The sequence below is a fragment of the Echinops telfairi genome, unplaced genomic scaffold (assembly GCF_000313985.2).
Source record: "Echinops telfairi isolate 266 unplaced genomic scaffold, ASM31398v2 ScPeMD7_5592;HRSCAF=6446, whole genome shotgun sequence".
Lineage (NCBI taxonomy): Eukaryota > Metazoa > Chordata > Mammalia > Afrosoricida > Tenrecidae > Echinops > Echinops telfairi.
The window spans coordinates 28,290,113-28,298,161 of NW_022109491.1; positions in this window are offsets into that span (position 1 = coordinate 28,290,113).

Below are 8,049 nucleotides of genomic sequence, written 5' to 3' on the forward strand. Positions count from 1 at the left end.
TCCTCAAGGCCTGGTGGGCCAGGATGTGCTCCAGTCTCTCCTCCTCCCCCGTCATCTGCTCCTGTGTGCTCCGATCAGATATGTCCCTCTCCCGGTGCTGTGGATTCAGTGCCATCCTTTGAAATAACTTCTTCTGGGGGGAGGGGAAATCTTGATTTAGTATGCTGGGCTCCAAGTTCAGGATCATCAGTCATTTTTCTAAGTCCAGTATAAATCCATTTTTGTAGGAAATATTTTGTTAAATGACATAGATCAACAAATGAAAAGCTTATCTGTAACTGACAAAACTATATGGCTATGGTTAACTCCTATAGAAATATATATATAAAGATTTAGTGGGAACCTATAGGGACAGCAAGTAGAATAAGGGGTTCAGTAGGTAAAAGGAAGACAATGTCAAGGAGTCCATGTAGAAAATGAATGTTTGGAAAGTAATTGTGGCAGCAATTGCACAGTTCTACTTGATTGAAATATGGAATGGTGTGATGTATGTATTAAATCCCAACTAATAAAAATAAAATGGAACATTTTTACGTTAAAAAAAAAAGATTTAGTGGAAAAGTCACAAACCAATGAAAAACCAAAGGTAATTAAAATTCAAAAGGAAAGATCTTGAAACACGGAAAAATTGCAGCTCACTGCTATTTGTTATAGAAAATAAAATACATCTTGTGAAAGATTTGAAGATCCAAGCCATAAATCAGAAACCATGTAATTCATATACGTAGGTGCTGGTCTTCAATACGGAGCCCTGTAGTGGGTATGTGTTGGCCTACGACCAGCATGGTGGGCAGTTGGAGACTACCAGCATCTCTGGGGCTTTGCAGTCCTGTAAACAGTTAAACAGTCTCCTGGGGGTGGGGGGTGGGGCATTCGTTGTGAGTCGGCATTCACTCCATGGCAGTGAGTTTGGGATTTGGGGGCTTTTTTAATAAAGAAGTCTGGCAAAGGCTAGGATATTCACATGTTAAGAGGCATCTTCTCCTTAACTGACTTCTGCCTTTCCGAGCCTTTTGAAGTGCAAGCAGTAAGAGCTATGTCTTGATAGTTGGGAAAGTGAAAGGCTGACTTAGGAGTAACATAGTTCCACGTTTGTGAATTCTCACTTGTATGTCAACAATTGTAAGAAGAAACAATCTAGTATAAAAACTAATCCTTGCAAACTGGGAACCATTCAGACCCGGGCCTGCTAACTACAGGAGTGTTTTCTGGGGACCGATCTTCTAACAGATTCGGTTATGTTCCTTTGCTGGACGTGGAGTGATTACTGACTGAGCCCAGTTTCTCCGGGGCCGGACTGCACATTTTAGAGGTGGCAGATCCCCAGCCTTTTGCTGGTGTTCATTTCCCTTTTTCTATCTTAGGAATAAGCCCACCACAACCTATTTAAGGTCATAAATGTTTGAAAACATTTCATTGGTTCTTCTTCTTGCATAGCTCTTATGAAAGCCCTTAAAAAATTAGCATACCTTTTAGCAGACTTGATAAATTTATTCTATAAAAGGTTATATGAACTTCCAATTACAGCAAACATTTGTTAACTCAATCAGGAAGTAACTTAGAGGTCTTGATCCTAAAGTTTATATCTAATTATTTATATTCATATATAACAATTTATTCATTATATTAAAACCATCTGATTCATGAGCATGCACATGTTATAAAATCAAAGTTGAGCTCCTAAAGAAAGAAAACATCCATGGCAACAAATGTACAAATGTGCTTTACAGAATTGATGTGTGTATGGATTGTGATAAGAGTTGTATGAGCCCCTAATAAAATTATTTTTTTTAAAAAAAGGAAACATCCATATATGCTTCATCTAAACACCATTCAGAGGGGAAATTATACTTTTATCAATTCTAGAAGGCCTTGTTATACCAATTATAATAAATAATACACTCTTTAAAAGGACTGACTGTCCTACTAAAAAATATATAGCCATTTGTTAATAGAGGAGGGGAAAACCTGGAAAACGTTGCTAAAGTCAGTAGAGATCCCTATAATGGAGGCTACTTTACCTGTGGTCTCTAGATGGTTGCCATCTTATAATGGCAGATCCACCTGACATACTGGGGGTCACCATCTGGGGTAAAGGGTGAAGCCCAAGGTTTTTTTAGTTTTGTTTTTAGGAGGGTAAAGGGTGAAGCCCAAGGTTTTTTTAGTTTTGTTTTTAGGAGGGTAAAGGGTGAAGTCCAAGGTTTTTTAGTTTTGTTTTTAGGAAGTTAAATGGACCATATTCACCCCTGCTTTTCCCTCCCTGATTGTGTAGACTAGAGTAGTGACGGCGAGTGGTTAGGGATGGGCAGCCCTACCCTGTCCTGTAGCATCGCTGTGAGTCAGCATCGGCTTGCTGGCTGTGAGTTTGGTTCTCATGTATAGTCAACTCAGTCCCTTTAAACACTCAAGTCCAGTGTGCTGTCCTGCACTTCAGACCCACAGCATTTCCAACACCGGGCAGAAGAACAGGAAGACTGGTGAACTTCAGAACAAGCTCAAGGAAGCAGACCCTCATTTTCAAGGGCAAGACAGAAACACGTAAGGAAGCCAATCTCACAGACAACATAGCTTCCTCCTAACACTTTGTGGGAGCCTTGGTGGAATAGTGGTTATACGTTGGGCTGTTAACTTCAAGGTCAGTAGTTTGAAACCACCAGCCACTCCTCAGGAGAAAGATGGGGCTTTCTATTCCTATAGAGTTATAGTCTCAGAAACCCATGAGGGAGGTCTGCCCTGTCCTATAGGATTGCAATGAATTGGCATCAACTCAATGGCTGTGGGTTTGGTTGAGTTTTTTTTAGTTTGGTTGAGTTTTTTAACCAAACCTTACAGAAATATGCCAAGAAAAGATCCTAAGTCCTAGACAATAAACCGATAGAATCCAGGCCAAAAGTGAGAGGAAAGAAGAAAACAATGTTCTAGCCAAAGGGTCCCTCACTGTCAGAGGAAGCCAGCCTCCAACAACCAAAGGGCCAGAAGGCGCAAATGTAGGGCGATGATATCTAAAGACAGTAGTAAAGTCATAGAGGATAAGGATAGGAGAGAGAATGTATTAAAGGAGTCCGACACATTGTATGGTTGCATGCTCACCTCAGCTCCTCTTGATGGACCACGCGGAACTGGGAGAAGTGAGAGCGAGCCTTTACTATCTCGGGATCTTTATAGGTAAGCTGAAGACATGCATATTCAGTAGTTACATGTGTCGCAAGGTGGGTGTATCTACATTAAAGGTCCCTGAGTTCATAGGTGAGGAAACCTAATACCTGCCTTGGAGGAAGGTAAAGGGGGGGCTGGGTGTCACAGAGGGGAGAGAGAAAAGGATAATGTCTGTTTCTATAGGGAGATATAATCAACCCGTGCTCACTCTAAAGCAGTACAGCTGTTAGGGGAGAGTCTGTGGGAATGATATTTAAAAAAGGATACCGTGTCTGGACTTTACCTCTAACTTACCAAAGAGGAGGCTTTCCAGATTCCCTGTTATAAGTTAGGGAGTGCAGTCCTCATCATTGTTGGGAGCCGGTGGCCATGAAGGCCTTAGCCTCAGCCACGAGCCGAACTTGGCTGCTTCCTGGTTGTTAAGTGTGTCTTTCATTTGCTAAATCTGTGGGAACTGGCCCTGCCTGAAATCCCTGCCCAACCCTGCCTCCGCGTTCCTAGCTACGTGCTCTGTAGCACAGCACTGGGCAGTTGTAAAGTTGACCTTTTCACCCATTGGTTAATAATGCCAGGTGCTCATTGGAGCTTCATTAATGTACCTGTTGGATTGGATGCTGTGTCGCACACCTTATTAAAATATGCACCTCCCAGTTCCCCCTTTTATATACCCCAGCTTTGCCCAAATAAATGAGCTTGATCAGAGTTTTGTCTTGCTCCACGCCCCCGTGTCTTTTTTCTCCATCCAGGTTCGCCTTTCCCCGCAGGGCCTTGCTCGTGCGTCCCGCAGGCCGGGACGCAACACATCATATTCCCTCAGTGTTCGTTTCCCACACCTCCCCTGCCGGGAGCTGCACATTCTTCTTGCAGAGGCCGAGAACATGCAGCGTTGTTCGTCTGGGTTGCCTAGAGAAACAAATCCAGTGACGTGCATCTATGTATGAGAAAGAGCTTTATATCAAGAGGTAATTATCTATCAAGAAAGGCACCCCAGCCCAGTCCAACTCAAGCCCCATGCTAGCTCATAAGTACCTCTTCCGATGCAAGTCGCTGCATGCCAGTGACATAGAATGGTGACTTGGGAAGCAGGTAGCTCTCAGGTCTGTAGGTGCAGGGTCTTGTGGATCCGAGGCCAGTGGGGACATGCAGGGCATGGCAGCTCTCAGGATCAGGCGACCTACGTGGGGCCCCTGAAAGCAGACAGCTTCCTAGCGGGCAGAAAGGTGAAGAGAGAGAAGTTCCCAGTTTCCCTACTTATGAGAAGCCACAGCCCCAAGCTGGAACCATCAGGCTGTGAGCTGATTGACAGGTTGGATTCTGCCCCTACCCTTTCACACAAATTCAAGTTGACATAAAATTATCTCAGGACCACAGTCCATTAATGCATTGGACTAAATGTCTTTCGATTTTGATCAGTTTTCTTTCCTTTGGAGCAGCAGTTCTCAACTGCAAAATGACAGTGATGAAGTAGCAATGAAAATAGTTTTATGGTTGGGAGTCACCACAACCTGAGGACCTGTACGAAAGGACCGTGGCGTTAGGAAGGTGGAGAAGCACTGCTCCGGGTGGGAAGAGACCAAGAACTGCACCTACGCTGGCTCCTATGAAGATCTATATTGTTTTCAGACTTGCACACTACTGTTCAAGCATAAAAACATGAGTATATTAGTGACCAGTCAGCAAAGGGTGAAGCCCCTAGCCTCTCCTTATCAAAGTATCATCTAGAACATTGTCTTTTTTCCCCCTATCTGTTTTATTGGCATATAATTCACAGCATACAACTCACTGGCTCTATCAAATCAGAAGTGTACAATCATCACAATCAGTTTTCGAACATTTTCTTCATTGTTGTCCACATCGTTATTAGCTCCCCATTTAACCGCCAGCCTCCAAGGAACCATTAATCCAGTTACTGTCTCTAGATTTACCTATCCTAGATTTAATATACAGGAAAAAAGAAAAAGAAAAAAAAACCCAACAACAGTTACAAAGTAAAACAGATAAAATCCCTAATAGAAATAAAAAGATATATTGAGGGTAATGAATGTACAAATGTGCTTTATACAATTGATGTATGTATCGATTGAGTTGTATGTGCCCCCAATAATATGATTTTTAAAAAAAGAAATAAAAAATGAGAACAAATTGAAATGGATCATAGGGAGATCAATTGATAGGGTGCTAAATATTCATCTAACTGCGTCTGCAACCAACCTATTTTCCAATGCCTGTCTCAGAGAAAGTAACTAGATCTGTTGGTGGGAAAATAGACAAGAGCAGCCTCTTATGAAAAAAAAAGAAAAAAAAGCTTAACAATCCTTATGGGAAACCCCAAGTGGAGACTATGCAGTATGCCCTCTACTGGTTCCTAATGAGAGGAACCCTGGTGGAGTGGTTATGTATTGGTCTGTGATCCCCAGGGTCGGCAGTTCGAAACCACTGGCAGCTCTACCGGAGAAAGACGACTTTCTACTCCTGAGATCCCTGGGTCCCTGCACGTCAGCATTGACAGGGCCATGGCAGTAAGCGGGGCTTTTGGTGTTGAGTTCCTACTTGGACACTGTTCCCCTAGTTTCCGTGCAGCCCGTGGTGAAGCAGTCTGTGTGCTACAGGCTACTGGGACTTTAGACTCGTTCTTTTGAGGCACACAGCACTCGTCTGAGAAGAAGATGACCAGCCCGCAGCCATAGAACGGGCAAACTTTGGGCTTTGGTTTGAATTTCTTGCCTTGAGGGTGCCCAGTGAACGGTGGCTCAGCCTAACAGGCACTTGCTATGTTAATGCCCTCCTGGCTGCATTTTGACATGTGTTGGTACGAAAGGCCTGGCTCTGCCGTTGTGAACCTTATCTTTTTGATCTTTTATGTCAATTGACCTCTGTGTCCCCTGAGACTACACTCCCGATCCCCCCAAGTCCAGTGTGTACTCTCCTCAAGATGTGTGCTTATGTCTAACAAGTTCCCATAGCTTTGACCCCTCTGTGCTGTACTTTGTTTCTCCTTTGAAGCAGTAAAGGAAGTATGTTTCCTGTAAGGGAAAAGGAAACCAGATGCATGTTTTTTCTCCAGGAACAAACTTTGCACATGCACTCTCTGTCATACAAGTCTCTTCCTACAGACTGCAAGAGTCTCACACGCACTGTCAAGAGTGTGCTTTCTGCTCGCTACTGTCGATCATTCTCCCAGCGGAACTGTCACCATTCGTTTCATGTTTGCCAGACACTTCCTTTGAGACGCTCCCCAAGGAAGTCAGCATATCTCAGATCCACACTTGGCCACATCTCATGCGTGTGTGCTTGAAGGAGGTTTGCATATACACTGTTTATAAACGGACTCTCTCTCGTGATTCCAGCATTGGGACGAGGAGCTTCTGTCTGTCCCACTTTCCTGCCTTTATCATTTTTCATAATCACATGCGCTGCTTCTCCAGTACCCGTTCTGTTGTGGGATTAATTTCCCACAGGAAAGAGTGCAAAAGTACAAAAGAGTACACTGAACCTGAAGCATTGGTGGTAGCAAAAGTACTAGACCTGTCATGTTGAGAAGGGGAGGGGAGACTATTTCCTAAAATGGAAGGGAATTACAGATGCTGATAATACGTGGGCACCTGAAGGAAATTTACATGGTCCAGAATTCCCCAGAAGAATTCAATTCAGAGGACACCACTGAAGCTACAGCTCAGGGAGAGGGGCACGTCTGATCAGAGCACATGGGAGCAAATGAGGGAAGGAGAGAGAGTGGAACACATCCTGGTCCACCAAGCCCCGAGGATGATATTCCTTTTCAGAGCAGCCAATGCACAGAGAGGACCATAGGGCTGGCCCCATCACGGGACACGGCATCCCTCACTGATCCATAGCACTACGGGGACAACACTGGAGACATAGTGCGGGAATTGTGCCCAATCTGACCCCGCCACACCAGGGTGAAATGCTAAGGGCCTGCAACAGAGCAGCAAGGGGAGCAAAGCAATGAAGTCCCCTGGAAAACCAAAAACAGACTTTGGGGCCAGTGCATGGCACCCCATCAGACGCGACCAGCAAACACTCCTGAAGGTCAACAAACAGACCTGGAACTATTTATAGATTTGGTTTTAGGGGGTTTTTTGGTCCTTTTTTGTTACTGTTTTTCGTTTTCTTTTGTTGTTTTGCTCTGTCTTGTTTTTGTGCTTATTATTGTCTCTGCATGCCTATCTAGATAAGATAGGTGAGATAAACAATCCCGGGGAGTAAACAATGGGACCATTGGTTGGGGGTTGGGGGAGACACAGGAGAAGGGGAGGCAGGGAAAGGAAGTGGGTGTTAACAAACCCAGGGACAAGGGAACACCAAGTGATCAAAAATCAACAGCAGGGAGGGTGTAGGAGGCCTGGTAGAGCTTGATCAAGAGCAATGTAACCGAGAGGAATTACTGAAACCCAAATGAAGGCCAAACAGGATAGTGGGACCAGAGGAAAGTAAAAGGAAATAGAGGAAAGAACTAGGAGGCAAAGGGAATTTATAGAGGTCTAAATACAGGCATGTGCATATATAAATATATATATGATGATGGGGAAAGATCTATATGTACATATATGTTAAGTATTAAGGTAGCAGATGGACATTAGGCCTCTACCCAAGTATTCCCTCAATGCAAGAACACGTTGTTCTAATAACCTGGGCATTCTATGATGCTCACCTTCCTGACATAATCGCTGAAGTCAAAATGGGTGCATAAGCAAATATGTTGAAAAAAGCTGATGGTGCCCGGCTATCAAAAGATATAGCATCTGGGGTCTTAAAGCTTGAAGATAAACAAGTGGCCATCTAGCTGAGAAGTAACAAAGCCCACATGGAAGAAGCACACCAGCCTGTGTGATCATGAGGTGTCGATGGGATCAGGTATCAGGCATCAGAGAC